This window comes from Pan troglodytes, chromosome 22 (assembly GCF_028858775.2).
Source record: "Pan troglodytes isolate AG18354 chromosome 22, NHGRI_mPanTro3-v2.0_pri, whole genome shotgun sequence".
In the NCBI taxonomy this organism is placed as follows: domain Eukaryota; kingdom Metazoa; phylum Chordata; class Mammalia; order Primates; family Hominidae; genus Pan; species Pan troglodytes.
The window spans coordinates 4,342,081-4,366,095 of NC_072420.2; the positions used below are offsets into that span (position 1 = coordinate 4,342,081).

At 35.6% G+C, this 24,015-nt stretch overlaps 1 pseudogene; it reads right to left on the reverse strand.

The window, feature by feature from the left end:
• Positions 1-16: 16 nt before the first annotated feature.
• The window catches only part of LOC129137027 (putative ankyrin repeat domain-containing protein 20A2), a 39,352-nt pseudogene continuing 15,353 nt past the window's right edge, over positions 17-24,015 (reverse strand).

The following is a 24,015-nucleotide window of genomic DNA, read 5'->3' on the forward strand; positions in this document are numbered from 1 at the left end:
ATCCAGAACCAAATGTTTAAATTTTCTTTCTAAAAGTTTGAACATATTTATCTTCCTTGATACTTACTACTCTTTCTGCTTTCTTTCTCTCATATTGAAAGAGACTTTCTTTTAAATGATCACATTCATTAATTACCTTCTTATTTTTCTCTTCTAGCATGAGGTCTTTCTTTCCACTCTCAATAAAGCCTCTTTGGATATTAGTTACTATCTCTTTATGATCCTCTTTCTGATGAACATCATCTAGTTGCTGTTCAATGCACGGATTTTCATGTTGGAGTTGACATATCCTCTCTTCTACACAGCTCCACTTTCCAGTGGAATTATTCACTTTAGCTTCTGCATTTTCATACGTCTCTTTCATTTCCTTTATTTGCTGCTGTGTTTGGCTTAGGTCGTTTGGAGAGTTTCTAAAGCCAATTACTTTTTTCTGAGAGTATCTCTTTTCTTACGGAACTTATCTTTTAAGGTATTGAATTTAATTTGCGTTTTAGAAAGTTGTTCAGTAAGAAACTCATTCTTATCTTCTACTTCGGAAATATCAGAACTCATTTTTACTTGTACGGAAACATCTTGTGTTCACTCTAATGCAAGTTTTAGGTTTCTTTCTGTTTTCACATTTTCACTGTGTTTACTTATAGCAGCAGTCAGTCTAGACTGATGATTCAATTTCAGCTTCCAGTCTTTTGTTGCTTTCTTCTTCCTTCAACAGTTCGGAATTGAGCCTTGTATTCTCAGCTTTGAGATCATTAAGCTCTCGTTGATACCGGAATTCTGTTTTTGTTATCAATTCCTCATTGAGTTTTATATTCTTTTCAAGGGCAGCATTTATTTTTTTCACAATTTTAACGTCCTTAAGATATTTATTTTCTTTTTCCAGGTTGTCATTTTTCATTGTGCATATTTCCTGTCTGAGTATAGCAATATCTGTCTTCAAAATGCAATTTTCATCCATCAGATCTTTCATTTCTTCGTGATTATGAAAATCCTAAATAAAACAAAAGAAAGTTTTAGCTAGTACTCAATAAAATAACATATCATGATTACCTATGAAGTTAAAGAATAACCTGCACTTCCATATACTAAAAAGGTTACTGTAAGTGGATATCCAACTGGAGAAAAAGTTGAAGCAAAACTTTGAACCTTATAGAGCATAAGTTCCAAAAAGTTCAGAAATTTATTTAAAGTCAATGAATTTATAAAAGTAAACACACACACACACACACGCACACCAGAGAATTTTTAAGAATTTCAGAATTGGAAAAGCCTTTCCCTGAATTACAACAAACTCAAAAGCATAAATTAAAGCATTAACAAATTTGACTAAATTAAAGTATATCAAAAAATTGCATTTACACTTTGATATCTAACCCATACACCACCCTATAGTAAGAACCTTACTTCACACGTATTTGGACAGATAAAATTTCCCAGAGTTACTACAGTTCTGTTTCCCTGATAACATTCTATTTCAATTTGACTCTTTTAACACTTTTATAGTCAGTTGCAAGAATTACATTTACTAAATAATAAATCTAGACATTATACTAGTCACTCCTATATACATTCATTGATGAACTCATCTAGTTACCACAATTTTGAAAAAGAAATGTTAAAAATATAAGCAAGCTACAGGATTTTCCCCAGGACTTCTGACTCTACTTCTAGTTCTCTGACAGATCACAGTTACTTCTGTGGTGTAAATGTATCAATACGAAAGAAAACTTTTATTTCAAAACACCAATGGTAAATAAGATAAAATTTATAGAGCTCTTCTTAGAATATCATGAGATTATTTGTGATTGCAATAATTTGTTTCCTCTTTATAGTATTAGGTACAGTAATCAATATGAAATAGCGGGAAGTACAAGGAAAATTTTACTGGGAAAAAATCTTTATCAATAGGTTATCACTAAGTATATATTATGGCATATTATTGTTTTCAAAAGCTCTTTGTAATAAAATAATATCCTATGTGGATGCCAAGATTTATAATAAATATTAATAATTGTACCTGTAAGTGTCATCATTCATTTTTTGAAAATGAGATAACATTTCTGGTTTGTTTTAGACCAAAATATTATATATTAAATTAAGGGGATATTATAAGTAACATTGATAAAATAAAGTTTAAAATATAGAATTTTTACCAAAGATTGATTTATCTGATTTGGAGTATTTCTTGTAGTTTTCAGTTTCATCTCTAGTGATTGAACAGTTGGTTCAAGTGGTTTTGCTTCAACTTCTTTCTTATATTGTTTCTCTTTCCTTTCTAATTCTTCTCTATTTTTTTGTACAGCATATTAACATTTGTTTTTTCTTCACTTTCTTGTCTTAAGATGCATCTGCAGATAAAGACATTTATCTTAAAATTCATTTTGTTAAAAAACAAAGAGATCATCCTGTGATCTACCTCTGCAGATGCTCTTTATCGTCCTAATAAAATTTCTATGTTCTGGATTATTTTTCCTTTGTAGTTCTCAGATATTTAATTTCTCACTTCAACATATTCAAACGAATGTATATACTTGAAAAGTAGTAAGGAAAGAATATTCTGCTAAAGTTTTTGTTACTAGTCACTCTAGTATGTATTACAAAAAAGGATACTGGAAATGATTCAGTATAGTTAGAAGTTCAAAATTACCTTTTCAATTCACACAGTCATAATTACTCCCCAATTAGAAAAGATCATTTACAATCAACTAAATTTTTAAAGTTACTATTTGTTGACAAGCGTATAAGTTCACTAGAAATAAATTTTCATCTCTATGAAATATTGTAGGTGTCTCTCCAAATGATTTACAGAGTAAGATGTCTCTTTCACAAACTATATCTGCAGATGATTGTCATCTAAAACTAGGCTAAAGAGTCTAACATCTGTTACCCCACACTTTTTATAATTCTTTCTTAATACTTCCAATTCATCTTCTTATTACATATATTTTATATATTTATTAAGCTATTGTTCATTATGTGTAATATATAATTAATGCCCTTAATAAGTGTGTGTATGTTTACACAAGTTATGTTTTCCTGTGAAATCTAGTCCCAGAAGTGGAGTTGTTGAGTTAAAGGGATGTCAGGTTATTTGAAATTTTGATACACAGCACTAAGTTACCCTTCAGAAATAATTTACCAATTTCATATACCAGCAGTGTATGAGAATGCCTTTTTCCTCACATTTTCAATGGTAGTAATTACTTTTTCAATATCAGCATGACTTTACAAAATATATCTTATTTTATGTTAATTTGCATTTTTCTGATTACCAGGCAGGGCTAAATATCCCTGGTAAAACTATAAAACTTGTTAATCATAAGGAACATTAGTCCAATTTTGAATTAGTTTATAGCACAATGACAATTATCTGCTGAGAAATACTGCTATAGGTGGCTAGGCACGGTGGCTCACTCCTGTAAACCCAGCACTTTGGGAGGCCGAGGTGGGCAGAACACCGGAGGTCAGGAGTTCGAGACAAGCCTGGATAACATGGTGAAACCTCATTTCTACTAAAAATACAGAAAATTAGCTGGGCATGGTGGCACATGTCTGTAATCTCAGTACTAGGGAGGCTGAGTCAGGAGAATCACTTGAACCCAGTATGCATAGGTTGCAGTGAGGTGAGAACACACCATTGCACTCCAGCTTGGGCAACAAGAGAGAAACTCCATCTCAGACAAAAACAAAAAGAAAAACAAAAACAAAAACACACTGCTGTAGGCTTACTTACCTATCTTGCTCTTCCTTCAGTTTCTTGGGAAATTGCTGAGGATACGTTTTCCCAACCTTTCTTTGTTTGGTTAATCTGTCAGCAGCAGCAGAAGATGTACTATGACATACATTTTCTGATAGATGTATTTTTTTACTTTTGTTTGTATTATTTCCTTCTTTGACCTTTAATAAAAGTAATATGAATAATAATTATTATTTTATTCAATAAAAAAACTTTTTCCCTGATTTTTTCACTTGATTCAGGTTAACTATCACCATTTTAATGATAAAAGTATTTTGTGCTTACTTTAATTTTATCATTATACATAATAATTATAAGATACTTATCATTTTATCATTGAAATTTTTGTCAAGTCTGCTCATTTCTGTTTGAGTGAATGGAATAATTTTCCAAAATTTCAAAAGGACTCTTCTCCATTTTGTGCTTTTATTCGCATCCACTCTTTGCTATCTGATATAAATGTTTATGCTATCTGACTGGCAGAAACAGAGAAATAAAAAGACACAGGCATAACATATATCTTCTGTCATTGCCACCTGGATTTTACATGAAATAGCCAGATTAAGAGGATGTGACCTTGTAGGCCTTCAGGAAGAGTAAAGAAGTTTTCCCTTTTCTGCACTGAGCTATTCTTTTCCCCACTGCCTTTTATCTCTCTCTCTTTTTTTTTTTTTTTGGATCCTGGGATATCAAAAAAGTGAAAGTTCTCCCTGAACTATGGGAACCAATGTTTGCCACAACACAAGAAGCAGAGTGAAACTGCTGAGTTTCTAGTGCAGAATTCTGGAAAACGAGATGCTTCCCAGATTTCACATTCAATTACCACAAACGTTTATAGGTGGAAAACATACGGTACAGTTATCTACTTTAGCCCCATTATCTACTGAAAATGGGAGTCAAACCAACCAAGACATATGAAATGTTTCATCCAGAGCTCTTGAGGTGGCATTCCCTAGCATTTCACGGCACCAAATAACATGATACAATTCCATATTGCTGAATTACATAAATTACCAGATAAATTTATCAAATTAGTCAGATATATTAAAAGTCTAACTTGAGCAAAGCAATTTAACACCTCAGAGGGTGGAAAAAGGCCTCATCTGCTTTTACTTTGAAAGAAGAAAATCTCTAGATTTTTGTCTATCTTTAGAACACAATGTACAGAACTCAACTTTCTACTAAAGAGTCAAAGGCTAAATTTTTAGCTAAGAAATTATGCTTCTTTCTTACATGATAAAAATCAGACATGTCAAAACTTTCCATACTTCATTAAACAACATAATGTAAGGTCTGATTCAACAGAAATATTGGAGTGCTGATTTTTAAAAATATGTGGAAGTATATATTTGTTTTCAAAATATTGGAAATAACCATGATGAAACTATAAATTCAAACAGTTTGAGCTAAGCAGATAAACTGGCGTGCATGAAAACACATTAAACAGACTCATTTGGCTGGGAATATTCATTGCAACTCTCAAGGCTAGACGTGTTTTTGTGGCTCATCTCAGTCATTGCTTCCCTCCCATTGTATTCCCATTCTATCATTAAATAAATGTAATTCATCCCTAAATGAATACAGAAAAAATAATCTAGAATCTAAAGCTTATTTCTTTAGCAATTTCTTTATGTTGATCTGGTTCAGAAGGTCACATGGTATATGGCTGAATTAGTTTCCCAGCTCATATGCCACTTGGAAGACTGAGAGTGAGACTTAGGTTGATTAATGAAGAAACATTATGAGAACATTCTCCAGAGCTGTTGTTTAGATAGCAGGACTAATCTACTTTGACACATAATTACACATTTAGAAAACCCCGCTGTAACTGTACACATGAGATTTTCTTGAATAGAAAATTTGACTAAATCAAATAATTGATAAAGAGAAAAAAGAAGCAGCAAGTGAACCTCTGTCTTTTTGAAGTTGGACTTTCTCTTTCTCCAAAGCCAGAAACTCTACTTGTAACATGCCTACCTCATTCTTTTTACTATTATTATACTTTAAGTTCTGGTACATGTGCACAATGTGCAGGTTTGTTACATATGTATACATGTGCTATGTTAGCGACCTTGGAATATCTTGCTGTAAGTCTTCTAGCTATATTTTTGATGTTCTCTCACTATGTGGCAAAGAATAACCCGCATTTTATAATTCAAGATTCATGGTTTTGTAGTTATTAACACTGGGATTGTCATACAGCAGCTTCTGGAATAAGCACTGTGTTGGTTTTCTGTTTTTATAAGTATCTGTAGCAGCAGAAATACTGTGGCTTTCTATCTGAATCATGTGCTTCATTTCTTTGGGGTGGGTAAACCACAAATCAAAAAGACTTTCTGGATCTCTAGACTGAGACCAATGCCTAATGTCTAATTTCCAATTAGTGGTATTTGGGTTTATATATTTTTCCATTTGCATGTCAAACTCTTAATCATCTTTCATTTCAATCATAATTACTGGGTTCCTTACTTTTGCAGTTTCTATATCATAACAAAAATTTCCATCATCTGTGTTAGAAACAAGCTGTGTGTCTGGTTTGTTATCATTTTTATAGTCTGATTTATTTTAATTTAAATGAACCTTAGAAATGACTGGTAAGTGTATTTCAGGGACCTGGAGTGTGAATGGAATAAAAAGACATTTGACATGGGCTTCCTCTGTTCAGGCGCTGCCTGGACTGCCACAGAGCTAGACAATCCAGATACATTTTTCTCCTCACAATCAGGGACACGATTCATCAGACTAGAGGGCACTCCTTTTTTGTTCATCCCTCTTTAGAGTTACCATGTAGGAGCTCTTCCTCAGGGCAAGCAGTAATTTTGGAGTTTTCAGAACTTTTACCAATATTCAGCTTGAACTTGTTTGTAATGAATATTAAAGAAAGTCATGAATATATAGATTGATTCCCTTTATCACTGTTCTTACCCAGTTCTGGTTCTTGAGACTTTTTTTGGGGGGGGGGCAGGTGCAAAATGGAAAACAAATTTGCTTGTTTTGTTTCTCAGATGTCTTTTCTGTCAGAGTGCATGTTTTAAACTTAGCTTTAATCAAGTATAAACAAAGAAATATTATAAAATAGTTAAAATTTAACTGTGAAACTTAATCTATGTGTTGCTACTCTTAAATTATGGGATTGTAACTAAAAAGTCAAAAATAATTTGCCTTGGCTTAACATAGAACAGAAACATGAACCAGCAAGCTGAACTCTCAGTGTCTGTTTGGACTAAACTTAATGCATTTGTGTAAAATCTACCAGAAATGAATTCAAAGATGATAGGTAGTATTATAAAAGCTTCCTGTCTTACAAAGACTTTACCTCAGCATACCAGAAAGAGTGAGCCCCTACAGTGCATGTTTATTTCTGAAGATTAACTAGAGCACTAGGCAAACACTAAATTATTAAGAGCTAAACTGAACACCAATAAGAAAGAGAAGCAAAATTTTAAATTCTAATTCAAATGATATACTATGATAGTGTTATGTATCTAGATAGAATTTCTGCTTATATTCACTTCTAATATATTTTAAGTTCCAGTAGTGATAGGGTTTGGATTTTTTAAATTTTAGTAATGTTTACTATGTATTTATGTTGAAATAAAGTTATTGTTCACACCCTGACACCAAAGGTCCCATTCTGCAAGGTAGGATTCTCTTAATAGGCAACTGGGTTGACTTTTATGACCCCATTCACTCCCTGAACACAGACACAGAGGTCAACTGGTGACCACAAAACAGAATAAATCTTTAACCTCGGCACTGGTGACCAGCAATATAAAACTGCAACATCTGAAGCACTGGCAATGATGACTCCTTTAACACTAGTTTAACTCAGTGGCCATTGTTGTTAAACTGTTCATAATTTCTATTCCTCAGTAATATGACCCAATACTTCATGTTACCTTGTGTATTATGAGTAAGGTTATATAAATAAAACAGCAAGATAATTCTGAAAATTTCTTGCCTCAATTCCAAGGGTAAAGACAGCTATGAGTTACTAGAGATACTAAGAATTACTAGAGTAACTAATAGTTACTAGAGATAGTAAGAATATCTTAAGTTTCATAACTGGTTAAGATGTTTTAAAAATTAAATATAAAATTATGATCTATTGGATTCTAAAGGTATACTCTGAAAGGTCATGTCATTAGGACTATGCTTTGTTAGTAAAGCAAAAAAAACCTAATATTAAACAAGAACTTAAATTTTCATATACCTGTGATTGCTTCTTTTCACTTCTTTCACACCTTTCTTGCTCTTCCTCTAAAGCCACTGGTAAGGTTTGTTCTGTTGACAAATTCATTGATTTAGTTCAAATGAACTAAGAAGAGTTAGATAAAGACTATAATCTTTATAAAAATAAATAGAGAATAACATTTCTTTGTATTTTATATTTTGAGAGTTTGAATGAAACAATGTTTACTGAAATATTTACTTCTGTAAGAAATACCTCTAATTATCCCAAACTTCAACAAACCACTTGGGGAGACACCAGATATCACCAGATTCAAGCCATGCAAAATCTCAGGGTCACTCACAAATTGTTCCACCCAACATAAGTCAACAAAACTGTTGGAAACAAAACAGAAATTTGAAATACAGTCAAAATATACAATGTAATGCTTTACTATACTTTGTAACAGTATCTTTTTAACAAGACACTAATTGAGTTGGCAGTTACTAATAATTTGCAAAATTATTGTTCTTTATACCTCAATTAGTGTGCACCCCATTTTTTACATCACAAATGTTTTCCCCTGCTATTCTGAAAAATTTATTTTCATCTTTTAAGACTCAGAAAGTAGGCTGGGCATAATAGCTCACATCTGTAATCCCAGCACTTTGGAAGGCCAAAATGGGAGAATTGCTCAAGGCCAAGAGTTTAAGACCAGCCTGGGAACCATAGGTAACCTTGACTCTACAAAAAATTAGACAGGTATGGTGATATGTTCCTGTTGTCCCCGCTACTCAAGAAGCTTAGATGAGAAGATCCCTTGAGCCCAGGAGTCTGAGGTTTCAGTGAGTCTCAAGCATGCCATTGCACTCCAATTCTGGGTGATAGAGTAAGAACTTGTCTCCAAATAGAGGGAAAAAAAAGGCTCAGAATGCTATGTGAAATCTTCCTTGATTCTAGCTATCTTTCTCCACACACACAGGTGTCTGCTTCGTTGGGGTCCCTTAGTACCTTGTCAATTTTTCTAGTGTCACTTTACCACCTGACCTGCACATCATGTCTTTACATGTTGACCCCCTTTGCTGCTAGACTGTAGAGGACAGTCTTTTGAATCATCTTTGTATGAACAGTCTTAATTTTGCTAAATAATTACTTATTGAGTTCCTGCTAAGTGTTAGGCACTGGGGAATAAGGAAGGAAAATAGAAGCTGTCAGGGATGGCTTTCCTAAAGATCATCCATGAGCTGAGACTTAGAGAGTGAGGTTAGCCAGATTAAGTGAGGCAGAGGGCAGGAAAGGGTGAGCACATGCCAGGCAGCAACAAGAGAGGAAGAGAAGCCTCCAAGAGAGTATGCATTTCTCTACAGAAGAGGAAAGGTGAGAGGGCCATTACCAGCAGCTCAGTAATTCCAGAGAAAAAGGCAGATGGGGAAAGGGATACAGATGGAGATTTGGGCAGAAATCAGTTTCCTTTTCTTTTCTTTTTTGGGACAAGGTTATACTCTGTCTCCCAAACTGGAGGGCAGTGGCATGATCTCAGCTCACTGCAACCCGGCCTCCCAGGTTCAAGTAATTCTCCTGCCTCAGCCTCCTGAGTAGCTGAGATTACAGGCGCGTGCCACTACCACCTGCTAATTTTTGTATTTTATTAGAGATGGGGTTTCACCTTGTTGGCCAGGCTGGTCTTGAACTTCTGACCTCAAATGATCCACTTGCCTCAGCCTCCCAAAGTGCTGGGATCACAGACATGAGCCACCGTGCCCAACCCAGAAGTCAGTTTCTGAAATCCTTATATAAACCTTTAAGATGCTTGGACATTAGGTATTCAGGAGTGGTTCACGGATCTATTTGCATTAGGGTTAATTCACTCTAAATACTGCGAGGAGCATAAAATTCTGAGGCATATAAATCAATGAACAAAGATAAAATATAAGGCAATGTTGCAAAGATGATGCAGGCCTGAGGAGATGTTTTCAGAAATATTTAGGATATAGGTATCAGTGGCCATTATAAGAATGAATTTCTATTGAATAAATAAATGTATATATCTGGGTCCCTGGAGAAATACACTCTGCTCATTACTTTACAAATTTTATCAAATGAAAAGTAAAATAATATACATAAACTCTTTCAGTTACTTGTATTTACTTTACCCTTTTTCTGTTTCAGTTTTACTGTGCCAAGGAAATGCATTTGGGTTTTGTGGTGGTTGTTGTGGTTGTGGTTGTTTTTGTTTTTTGAGATGGAATTTCACTCTTCCTGCCCAGTCTGAAGTGCAGTGGTGTGATCTCAGCTCATGGCAACCTCTGCCTCCTGGGTTCAAGAGATTCTCCTGCCTCAGCCTCCCAAGTAGCTGGAATTACAGGCATGTGACACCATGAACAGCTAATTTTGTGTTTTTAGTAGAGATGGGTTTCTCCATGTTGGTCAGGCTGGTCTCAAACTCCCAACCTCAGGTTATCTGCCCACCTCAGCCTCCCAAAGTGCTGGGATTACAGGCACTAGCCACCGCACCCAGCAACATATGGGGATTTTGTTTTAAAAGTTCTGTTTCCTGGATCTACCAAGCTCATGAGAAAATAGAGCAAACAAGTCATTTGCATAGGTAAGAAACTTTGGATTTATAGCTTGTCCTCACTACTCTAGAAGATTATTATCATGTTTTGCAAAGGAAAATGTTAAACACAGACATAAGGGGAAAAAGAAATTAAAACTATAGGGGTGGGTGAAAAAATATTGCATAATTTATTACTGTTGACCTCATCATATGACTGATTAAGGGCACTGAATTTAACTTGGATGTGAAGTAGACCTCATATTAGCTGCAGTTAATCAGTAGACCAGGCGTCCTAGCAGAATTAAATTTGATGCTCCTGTGTTATCTTTAAATGACGCAGCTTTTCTGAAAACCCTTACTCATAGTGCATGATTATCCATTAAGAAAAGGTGATGGAATATGTGAATACAGCTGAGGAGACACCACAAGGCAAATGCTCAGTGGTTCCCATTAATATTGGGAAAATCAACACTATAAAACAGAAAGCCATAGACATTATTTAATATTTGGTTTTGGGAGGTATTTTTAGTGACACTGCATACAGTTGTACCTAATAATTGCTAAATCAGAGACGTAAAAGTAAAACAAAGGCACATTGTGTTTGAGTAGGAAATCTATAGACATCTAGCTGGTTTTCCCATCCAGCCACAAAATTCTAAATATAATCATGGTACCTGCACTCAAATTTATGTTAAATACCAACCTCAATGAACTCACTCTTTCTTCTCATTCTCTTTGTTATTTATATGTTGCTTTCCTTAAGGGAAGAATACAAATGCCTTGCTAAGAACCATTCTGTTTGGTTGTAGGCTGCATAAGGGGAGTAAACATAAAGTACATTTGACAACAAAATGACTTTTTGAAAGTCAGAACTATGGTAGCATGAAGCCAAACGAGGTAATCTAGAATAAAATGTTCTATGCTTCTTTCCCTTCTTTGCTCTCTTTCTACTCTAATAACTGCGATTCACACAGGTAATGAAGAGTGTAATTCCTTGATAGAAACACAGCTCCAAGATTAATCCTTTCTTTAACTATGAAGTTCGCGTGTCCAAAATCTGTGGTAGTTGCTGTCTGATTTTTGATCACTGATGGTGATACAGATATTTATCATCAACTCGCAACTTCCCAAATCTTTGAAAAGTCTTACTATTGATGGCTCAACTAGTAGAAACATGATGTAAAATATCTGAAAATAAAGTTTTTATTTATTAGAATGTAAATAATAATACAAATTGTAACAAGGTGTAAAAGTTCTTTCTTCACTGAAGCAGTACCATGTTGTCCTCTACCCCACAAATGCACTACTCCCCCATGGTCCAATGTATTTTAAAAGTCCTGTAATTGCTATTAACTCAGACAAGTTTACTTAACTTGTTCTAAGCTTCTGGTATTTACTACAGTTTACTTTCAATCACTCAACCATCTCTGTTATATATGTTGTTTTCCATGAGAAATTTGTTTATTAGTAATTAAGATTCTTCAGGGATAAGAAAATATTTGAATAACTAAGTTTGTGCATAAACACATTAAGGTCAAATACCCATGACATTATTGTGTGTTTTCGTGTACTAGAGACAAAAACTTCAAAAAAAATTTTAATGAATATACATTAAATTAAAACTGCTTTCATTAAACTGAGATAATCTTCCCTCAATGCATGAATACCTTCAGAATTCACATAGACCAAAGAATTGTATAAAATATAATAGCCTTAAAAATCTTATTTGTAGCTGGCACGGTGGTTCCCACCTGTAATCCCAGCACATTGGCAAGCCGAGGTGGGCAGATCACCTGAGGTCAGGAGTTCAAGAGCAGCCTGGCCAACCTGGTGAAACCCCATCTCTACTAAAATTAGAAAAATTAGCAGGGTATGTTAGCACGTGCATGTAGTATCAGCTACTCGAGGGGCTGAGGCAGGAGAATTGCTTGAACCCAAGAGGCAGAGGTGGTAATGAGCCAAGACTGAGCCACTGCACTCCAGCCTTGGTGACAGAGCAAGACTTTGTCTCAAAAACACAAACAAACAAACAAAAAACCTAATTGTTCCCATATAAGTCTATGTTCATACAAGATCTGACGAGTACACAACACCGTGAGACAGGACAGACATATATTTTAAAGGTTATATTCCTGGTTTCTGTAAAAATAAAATAGTTGAATTTAAGCTTTCAAGACAAGTCAACAAAAAGAGCAAAAAATGCAAAAGTGAAACTCGAAAGGTCATTTCCCCATCAAGGGCTCATGATCACTGGACATTCACAAACTATACTGTTCAAAACATTAGATCTGAAATTTGATCCGAGTATCCCTTTAGTAGCAGTTTCATTCAAGGATGTCCAAGAGGTAAAATAAGACAATATCATTTGCTATTTTCAGTTTTCTTTTCTGAGAACAGCCCAGCATTCTTCTTCAGAGAAATGAATTGTCCTAACTTCATAGGCTAAAGGCTCATGAGTCATAGTTCTAAGGGCATTAATAAAATATGGTGGTGCATGCTTGTATTCTGAACTTTTCAGGTTTAAACTCTCATATAGTAAATGCTAATAGGTACAAACCGATTAAAGAAAAGCCTTCTTAATCTGACATTATTTTTCTTTTTATTTCTTCATTTATCAGCAACAGGAGAGTCTAACTAAATGTGGTAAAGTGGTATGAGGGAATACAATGAACAGTGTAAAATGAATTAAACCAGAGATAATCAAACCAATGTGGGTACGAGTGGAAAATATAATACAAAACACACCAAAGAAAGTGGCAGAAAGGTATATAAAGTGTATAACCACTCACATACCATTTTAGGACACAAAAAATTCTGCATATTATTTCTGAGCATCACAATGTATTTAAAGATTTCAAAAGGGCATTGAAATGAAAAACAACCAACTTATGATGTTGGTAGCCTCTATGCAATCATGTTTTAAAAACTTTAACACCAAAAAGGCTCAAAATCACCATTTTAAAAGACTGTGTCTACCAGTCATAAATGAATCATTACTTTCATCATTTGTAATAGTCAAAGATGCCACAAGCGCACGCATACACACATCTATATATACACCTACACACACAGTCTTGCTCATTAGAACATCTGATAGGCTTCAGATCATCAGTGTAATAACACTAGCAGCAAGCCTCTGAAGTTAAAACAGAAACTGACACTTTAATAAGTAAAGCTTTCCTCTAGGTAAAGATCAGAACTCCAACTAGCACTTAACTCACTGGAAATATCTTAAGAGTCTCAAAATTCACTGCTTTGAATCCCTGACAAGTATAAAAATTTTATACTGAAAACTTCATGCTATTCAAAACATTAAAACAGAAACATCTGACTTAAAGCTTACATTTTTAAAATCTTTTTTATGCTTCTAAATTTGTTTTTATTCAAATATGGATACCAGCAATAACATTTATGCCAATGCCTTCTGTTCAATATTGAACAAATAGAATTAGGAATAAGAATAATATGAGTACATCCAATCATTGAATGTACTTTATTTCCAGTATTCCATTAAATGTACCTGCTCTCAATGTCTGTACATTCTTTCTTTGTACTGCTCCTTTCACAGCAGGATCTTCCACTTCAGTGCTAGGCTGAATGGGTTTTAAAAGAAAACGATTCATAAATCATATATATTTTATACAACATGGAGTTTGTGATTCAAAAATATACATAATTAATTACCTTCAAGGAAGGATGTTTTGCAGGAGGCCCTACAGAGCAAAGGGGATATGTCATCAATTATATGTAAGTATGACAGGGCCAACCAAACATTCATGCAGTGTTACTGTCGAGCTGAATTCTCAGGCCTGGCTATAAAAATAATTACTTAAGGTTTTGAGGGTTCTTCTTGGCTTCTTCTTTTCATTGCCTAGGACAGCAACATGACAGAAACACAATGAGGAAAATAGGAATATAGGATTCCCAAAATGCACAGTTTACATTTCAGTAGTGAGATTATGTTTCAAATGCCTATACTTAAAATAGAAAAGCATTGATATAACCGTGAACACGTGGACTGATGAGGAGAAAAGGGACTATTAAACGGAGGGGTAAATCAAACCTGAGAGAATCAATGTCAAAGCTGATGGTGAATGTACAGAGAATCTTAACTCCACACACCAGAGGCATTGCTGCCAGCACAGCACAAATAAATTCCCCTTGTCTTGTCACTGAGGAAATACACAGTTGGGATGACAGTTCAGGTGAATGTGTGATTCACCTCTCATCAAAGAAAGGGTTCTACATTGATCAGCTAGGATACACACTTATGAAATAACAGCTAATCAAACTACTCATTTTTCCCATGATCACATGGGCTACTGCAGCACCTACATTTCTCCTATCCCCTCATTTGGCCTTGAATTAGAGCTCCTTGATCCACTCATGCAAGGTGGTCCATAAAACACATCAAATAAACCATGTCGAATAAGCTTCTGATATCAAAATATTTATCAAAAAAGAAAACATTGAATGACCACAGACTTTCTGGATATTAATACATATTTATATTTCAAAATCAATGCAGTATTTATTGAAAATGAGAATTTTGGTTTTCATGGAATGAATTTTATGATTACTTCTAAAATTAACTAAGTTTGGTATATTATCTTACACTGTAAAGGACTTTTATAAAACAGCTATCATATAAAAGAACTGGCTGTCTCAAAAAAATTTTGCCAAAGCATCTATATGCAACTTAATCATATCTTATTCACTCATGTCAGTGAAACTTTTCTCCCTGAGGCCTGACAGTTATCAAGTGAAATGAGCTGCTGTGGTTTACCCCAACTCTAGCACTCCCTCCTGTCTCCAGTACTCTCCACAGCAATAACCTCTTTTGTGAGACTGGGCATATGCTGAAGCAACTGGAAGTGAGTTGTCTCAAGTTTACTTGGCTTTAACTCCCAAGACCCCAGAAAATGTCTTTCTTTCCTCCTTTTGTGCCCTTTCACCATCCCTCTTCCTTTGAAAAAATGATTATCAGAACTGTCATCCTGATGCTTCCCTTCCTAACTGCTTTTTATGGATGATTGTGACCACTTTTTTCATCTGTATTCAGCAGTAGTATACACCTGTCATCTCTCTTTTTTCATCTCATTTTCCTTCCCCTGTGGCTAGAATCATGCTCAGAAATAAAAGGATATTAAAGCTTTCCCTGGATTCTGTTATTTTTTAAATTGCTCTCCAGTGGTTCTTTTTCCAGATTTCTCTAAAGGAAGGCTATTCCCTTGCTATTCAGAGCTGTGTCCAAGGACCAGCACAAACATCACCTGAGTGCTCATGAGAAATGCAGACTCCAATACCTGCTGAGTCAGAATGTGCACTTTCCAGAAGCTCCTCAACGAATTCATGACAATTTGAATGCCCTGTTCTACACTGGTGTGCTTCCATATAGGTTTACCCTAATTGGCATTTTTGGCCTAGCCTCAACTTCTTTCCTATTATGTCCCTGAATTTAATACTACGTTATAAGCCATAATGTTTCTAATGAACTTTTAGTCAGGCAAAGCTTCTCTAATTAATTTCTTCCCAATAAATCACCCAACACTATTCTTTTCAATTATGTTAATATGATACTATCCTGTGAAGTTACAACATTTTCTATAAAAACAAATTATAGCCATACATGGCTAACCATTTACGGTGATGTTCATCTATGGTAGATAAAACACAGGTCTGCATGGTAAAGTACCTCAATCCTTAATGCCTCCCCAGTAGCGAGAATGACAGCAAGAGAAGGAAAATGTTACTGTAATTATATGACACATTTTGGTACTGGAAGCTCACTTTATCTTCCTTCCTATTTCTAACACCCTGTTCTTCCTTCTTCTACAGCTCAATTTGACTTTACTACCCTCCATTACATACATCCACTTTTTTAAATTTATTCCATGTACACTCTGCTCTCCTCATTCTTTCTTTCTCTTTTATTCATTTCCTCTTCCCTCTCTCCTGACTTGCCTCAGGTCTTAGAGTATGTTAAAATAGAACTCATAACTCAGCTCCTTTAGTGGTACTTCCAATAGAATCAACTGCTGACCTTGGTTAGAGACACCACTTATCACCATTTCATTTCTCTTTTACTTATGATACAGTTAATAGGACATTTTCTTTAGCTATTAAACTCTATTAGTGCTCATATTTTAAAAGAAACATTCCATCATTGCCTTTTTTTTTTTTTGAGATGGAGTCTCACTCTGTTACCCAGGCTGGAGTGCAGTGGCACGATCTCCGCTCAATGCAAGCTCCACCTCCCAGGTTCACACCATCCTCCTGCCTCAGCCTCCTGAGTTGCTGGGACTACAGGCACCCGCCACCATGCCCAGCTAATTTTTTGTGTTTTTAGTAGAGATGGGGTTTCACCATGTTAGCCAGGATGGTCTTGATCTCCTGACCTCATTACCCGCCCACCTCGGGCTCCCAAAGTGCTGGAATTACAGGCGTGAGCCACCGCGCCTGGTCTCCATCAAATGACTTTTTAAATAAAATACGGTTCTCACCTTTTCCTTTTCCATTGACTATTCTGTTTCCTTTTTCATGAGAAGGTCCACGTAAAGGCTCTGACACTTTCTCGGGGACACACTGCTAAGGTAATATCAAGAATTAGTTTCCATTTAAAATTATAATGAGTTGCATCAAGAGTTTCTTATCAATCTCTTTTTATGAAACTGGGTCTCACTCTGTCAACCCAGGGCTAGAATGCAGGGGCCTGATTATGGCTCACTGTGGTCTCAAACTCCTGACCTCAAGCAATCTTCCCACCTCAACTTCCTGAATAGCTGGAACTACAGGTGCATACCATCATGTCATGCTAATGTTTTTATTGTTATCTTTGTAGAGACAAGGCCTCATTATACCTCCCAGGCTGGTCTCAAGCTCCTGGGCTCCAGCAAATCTTCCACTTCTGCCTCCCAAAATGTTGAGATAAGCAGTGTGCACCACCACACCCAGCCCTAATCAATTTCTTTAAATCAATCTCAATGTTGCCCAGGCATGGTGGCTCACACCTGTAATCTCAGCCCTTTGCAAGGCCAAGGTGGGTGGATTGCTTGAGTTCAGGAGTTGGAGACCAGCCTGGGCAACATAATGAGAACACATCTCTACACAAAAAATACCAAAAGGAGTCAGGCATGATGGTGTGTGCCTGTAGTCCCAGCTGCTTGGGAAGCTGATGTGGGAGGATCACTTGAGCCTGAGAGGTGGATACAGCAGTGAGCCAAGATCATGCCACTACACTGCAGCATGGACAACAGAGCAAGACCCTGCCTCCCCAAAAATTTCCATTTAAAATGTGAGAACAAAGAGAGATACAAACAAAAAACAAGCCTAATTAGTCAATGAAATATGAGCTTAAGCCAAGAAAGAAAACGAAAAACATGAAGTACAATAAAGTACATGGGGAAATAGATCTATAACAGAGCCTTCGGTCTTTCATAACTCTGATAATACTAATTAATATTTATGCTGCAATTAGTTTTTTGTAAGTACTTCTGTGATAGTGTTTCTTACTATAAGACATTCAATTAGCTAAATATGGTCATCTCCCATTACCTGAAAGAACATTATTATAACAGAGAGAGAAAACTGGAGCTTTCCATCAACTTTCCACCCAGAAAAAGAATTGGTCACCAGAATTCTAAAGAGTAATGTATGGCAGACACATGAAAAAATGCTCATCATCACTGGCCATCAGAGAAATGCAAATCGAAACCACTGTGAGATATCATTTCACACCAGTTAGAATGGCAATCATTAAAAAGTCAGGAAACAACAGGTGCTGGAGAGGATGTGGAGAAATAGGAACACTTTTACACTGTTGGTGGGACTGTAAACTAGTTCAACCATTGTGGAAGACGTGTGGAGATTCCTCAAGGATCAAGAATTAGAAATACCATTTGATCCAGCCATCCCATTACTGGATATATATGCAAAGGATTATAAATCATGCTGCTATAAAGACACATGCACATGTATGTTTATTGTGGCACTATTCACAATAGCAAAGACTTGGAACCAACCCATATGCCCATCAATGATAGACTGGATTAAGAAAATGTGGCACTTACACACCATGGAATACTATGCAGCATAAAAACTGATGAGTTCATGTCCTTTGTAGGGACACGGATGAAGCTGGAAACCATCATTCTGAGCAAACTGTTGCAAGGACAGAAAACCAAACACCACATGTTCTCACTCATAGGTGGGAACTGAACAATGAGAACACTTGGACACAGGATGGGGAACATCACACACCAGGGCCTGTCATGGGGTGGGGGGAGAGGGGAGGAATAGCATTAGGAGATATACCTAATATAAATGACGAGTTAATGGGTGCAGCACACCAACATGGCACATGTATACATATTTAACAAACCTGCACGTTGTGCACATGTACCCTAGAACTTAAAGTATAATAATAATAATAAAGAGTAATGTATGGCTTGAAACGGTATATTTAATGGAACATGAGTTGGGTCTAATAAAAAGCTTAAGAAATGTTAATCTAAAATCTCAATGTTAAGATTCCAGTTGAATGATACTACAAAATATATTGTAACCCTCTTTGCTACCGATGACCTATTTCTATTTTATTTCCTTTTTAATTATGGCATAATTTCTCAACATAACATGTCAAAACTTATACACCCTTAAATATTAAAAAATAATACAATGTAAGCAATATTTTAAATACAATATTTAATGATTAGATACATTAGGTTTATTATATTACTTATAACATTCCATTATATAAAAATTCATTTGTTTATTTATTCAGATTAAACAACTATTAAGGCTGAATGTCTCATGTCTGTAACCCCAGCACTTTGAGAGGCTGAGGCGAGCAGAACACTTGAGCCCAACAGTTAAAGAAGAGCCTGGGCAACAAGGCAAAACCCTATCTCTACAAAACTCAGCCCAGCATGGTGACACAGGTCTATGGTGACATAGCTCTATTGTTTCAACTACTTGGATGGCTGAGGTGTGAGGATCACCTGAGCCTAGGAAATGGAGATCAGAGTGGGCCAAGATCTCACCAGTGCCCTCCAGCCTGGGTGACAGAGTGAAACCCCATCTCAAAAAACAACAAGTAAAATGCTTCTTACATGGAAGACTGTATTCTAGGTACTCCAGGATACACACAAATATGTTTACTGACCTCCAGTAGCTTATGGTATGCAGGAGCTTCCAATGATCATTTTAAAAACTAAATAGAAAACCTTCTAACATTCAAACTTTCAGAATATGATATAAGGACTTTGAGTGGTTATTTTATTTTATTTTATTTTTTAAGATGTAGTCTTGCTCTGTCACCCAGCCTAAGCCTACAGTGCAATGATGCGATCTTGGCTTACTGCTATCTTTGCCTCCTGGGTTCAAGCGATTCTCCTGCCTTGGCCTCCTGAGCAACTGGGATTACAGGCATGCACTATCATGCCTGGATAATTTGTGTGCTTTTTTTTTTTTTTTTTTTTTTTAGAGACACGGTTTCACCATGTTGGCCAGACTGATCTTGAACTCCTGACCTCAGGTGATCTACCCACCTCGGCCTCCAAAAGTGCTGGGATTACAGGTGTGAGCCACCACGCCTGGCCAAGTAAATATTTTAAATAAACTACAATGACAAAATTATGATGATAAAGACTTACCATATTGGTATTAAGAGTCTCTGCTTCTAGAACTGGTTATTTGCAGGAAAATACATGTTATTCAATTAGATGAAGTGTTTTATATAAACTCTTCATGGACAACTTATAAATCACATAAAAATCCCTTTGCAATACAAATCTTGAGAACATAAATTTAAATTTCTACATTTCCACAATTTATATTTTTAAATCAGATGTAATGTTGCCCAGGCTGTTCTCAAACTCCTGTGTTCAAGCAATCTTACTGTCTCAAACTCCCAAGTAGCAGGGACTACAGGTGTACACCACCAAACTCAGCTATTTTTCTACAATTTTTAATACTTTTTTAGTCTCACTACAGAACCAATAATATAAGTAGAGAAACAATCTCTCCTAAAAACTATATGACACCAAAATGATAAGTTTCCAAGAACAAAAGCTATATGCTATGTGCTGAACATTTCTGCCACTAAAAATTACCAGGAGGATTCCATGATTACTGCAAACAATTTGATCCGCTGAAGATTTATACAGGAATAAATATTAAGAAAGTCACACTTGTATGATTTAAAAGTCAAAGTATTAGTATTTATCCAAATAAACTTTAACCAAATTTCATATTTCCTCTATTAGAGAAAGCATTTCCTAATGTGATTTTCCTGTGACTACTTATTTTCCAGTTCATTTATTTTTCAGCTCCCACCCTGTCACAGTACTTACCAATCTTTATTAGTTACCAAAGTTAAACACATTTTTTGAATCAACTAGCCATGTGTATGTTTTTCCCTGACCAGCTTTCCATTACCACCATAAAACAATGATAGGTAAACCACGGTGAAATTTGAAAAGTAAATACTATGCAAAACTACACTCAGAGTGAGAAAATTAATTTTACAAGAGACCACTTTACCTTAGTAGCAACACTCAAGTCTTCATCATCCAATGTAGGCAATGAATCCACACACAGTTCATGCAAAATGCTTGAGAGCAAAAATACACAATGAAAATGAGCAAGTTGATTTCTTTACAATTTTTTTAACTGCCAGTTTATATCCAGCTTCCCCCTCAAAAAAAGGAAAACATAATCTGGGGAAAGGTCAGTGATCTATATATTAAATTATGATTCTTGATATAATTAAAATATGTCCCCTGTTCTAAAAATAGATTTTAGTTACCTATTTCTGCCTCCACCTGTCTAAATCTATAAAATATTCAATGAAAACTAACCTTGAGGTTTATAACAAATAGTGACAGTCAATATATTGGCAGAGCCTGACAATAATGTGCCCTCACAAATTATCTGTCCTGAAGCTGAACTTAAAATTCAATTAAAGGATGACATAAATTTTGTTCCCTAAACTGGAATAAAACTGATGACCTAAAACAAGGTAGAAAGATCCACTGTCTCTTTTCCATGATCTGTCTCTGGATAAAAGACTAATCTACATCACTTCAAAATGGTAGTCTTGATTCCTCAGCATGGATCCAACTTAGGAAGGTCCTATTGCTTTCCTTTACCCTAAATTGGTACAGGAAAGCCCCCACAATATTTGAAATGTATGAAAGCTAAATGTACAGAAGTCAAATAACAAAGGTGTATGTTCTTATTGAGAATACTTTTCCCAGAAAGATTAAAATATTAACAATTATAAAATCCCATTATTTTCACTCTATAGGTCCCACCTTATTCAGGTCCACATAAACTAGCAAGCCCTTAAAAATTTTCATAGGCACTCAGACACCCAAGGAGAGAGACTGCCAGAAAAGAAACAGAGTCATGATAGTTGTACCTCTATTTCCCTAAGTACTATCTAAGTATATTTCTTCCTATGGACACCCACTTCCAGATTCTGCTTCTGCAGGGTTCCACAGACGTCTCCAATCTTCAAATCTTCAGTGTATGAAAGCACAGATTCCTGAAAGAATGGCCTCAAATGACCAGGAGTAGGAGCTCTCTATATCCCTGCTCCTGAAAAACAAGCTAACTGGAGTCTCCATCACCTGCCACCAGCTATACACACTATCAACTACCCAACTGAACTCCATGACTGATTTGCCAGCTAATCATGTCCCTGACCCAGCCCACATGGACATGGGAAGGACATCAGTGAACTGTGAAAAGAGGCAGAGGTGAGGAGACACCTGTCCTGTGCCACACATCTATGTAGTTCAACAATTTCCAGCCCCTTAGTACTCCAGGGGCTCTAAGCCACCCCTTTGTAAGTCAGGATGGAAGTAGATGACACCACATTTCTATCTGCTGTAGACATTCTTCCCAGTGTCTCAAAATGTTTTGGCATCTATCAGTAAAAATCTTCAAGTTTGTCAGTCCTTGATTTAAAAAAAAAAAAGCAGCAAAATTTTTAGAGCTCCCTTGAACCTTCTATTTTAATGTGCCTTTGTAGATAATTCCCAACATCTTGTGTCCTTCATTTTTATAATTTATCTTTATCAAACTTGTCATAAACCCCAATACTTTGATCTCTTGTAGAAGAGTCCATACTCCTATCCAATCCAGTGTTGTTTATCTTCAAACTTGGACTTCCCCTGCTCATTCCATTCTTATCTACTTCCATTGGGTTCACCAGCTAATTCCATTCTCATTCTATCCACAGACTCACTCCCCTTTGCATTATTAAAACACACGCCAATAGGACATAAAAAGAAGCAAGAGTACTGGGCTTTACCATGAGTTCAAATCTCATTTCTGCCAATTCCTATGTCTAAAAAAAAAAGCTTCCTAATCTCTTTGAGCCTCACATTCTCTATCTAGAGAATCACTTGACCAGAATGTTCAACGCAGATAAAAATACTAGAAGGTATTTTAATTCATTCCAAGATTCCTTAAAATTCTGTAATTCTATGTCCTCTTGATTCTGTCTATAGAAAAACTTGGAATGCATAGGCAGCAGAGTTTGAAAAAATAATAGAACAAAAGAAACACCAAGAAAAACAGAGAAGAAAGTTTTTAAAAATGAAGACAAGATTATATAAAAGTCATGGAAAAAGCAACAAGACTAAAAAAAGTATTATGGAAATAAGCAGAAATACTTGCCTAAATGGAAAACCAAACTGGGAAGTCAAATAATTTGTCTCTAAGACTTGCCTAAACTTGCTTTGGTAAAACTTACAGTCTTATGGCCAAAGCTAAGTCAGATCTGCCCTAGAGCCTTTGAAGGTAAACATAAGATACTGGCTACCACCGAAATCGTCAAATTTATTAGGACTAACAACATTCTAACAATAAACTTAAATGAGAGTTCAAGGTATTTAAACTCTCATTAATTTAGAAGTTAATCAAATTAATGAATCCGATTGATCTGATTCAGACCTATACCTTGATCCAAGGGCTGCACAGATATCTATCAATCTATGCTGAGGAGCAAGAGAAAGGATTTGGAAGGCAGGCAGGCTGATGGTCAAACTGTAGGCCAGCTACTTTGTTAACTATGGGATCATGAGGCAATTAATCAGCTCTAATCCATAGTTGTTTATTTAACAGTAGGTTATAGGAACACAGATGTTATGATGGCTTTACGAGATGATAAATGCATAGAACATATTAGGATGTCTAGCCCAGAATACAACACTCAACAGATATTAGTTTCTTCCATCTATATTTTCTTAGTTAACATAATTTTTTAAATCTATGAAATCTTACCTGACTGCAGATTCATCAGAAATTCCAACATCTATTAAAGAAAAAGGTAAAATGCATTTTAAATCAATAATAAATATACAAAATATTAAAATCATAAGAATGCACAGTGATGCATGCCTCTAATCCAAACTACTTGGGAGGATGAGGCAGGAGGATCACTTGAGGAGCCCAGAAGTTTGAGACCAGCTTGGGAAACATAGTAAGACTCTACCTTCATAAAAAAAATTGTGCACACTTGTGTGTATGCTTTAGATCCTGTTT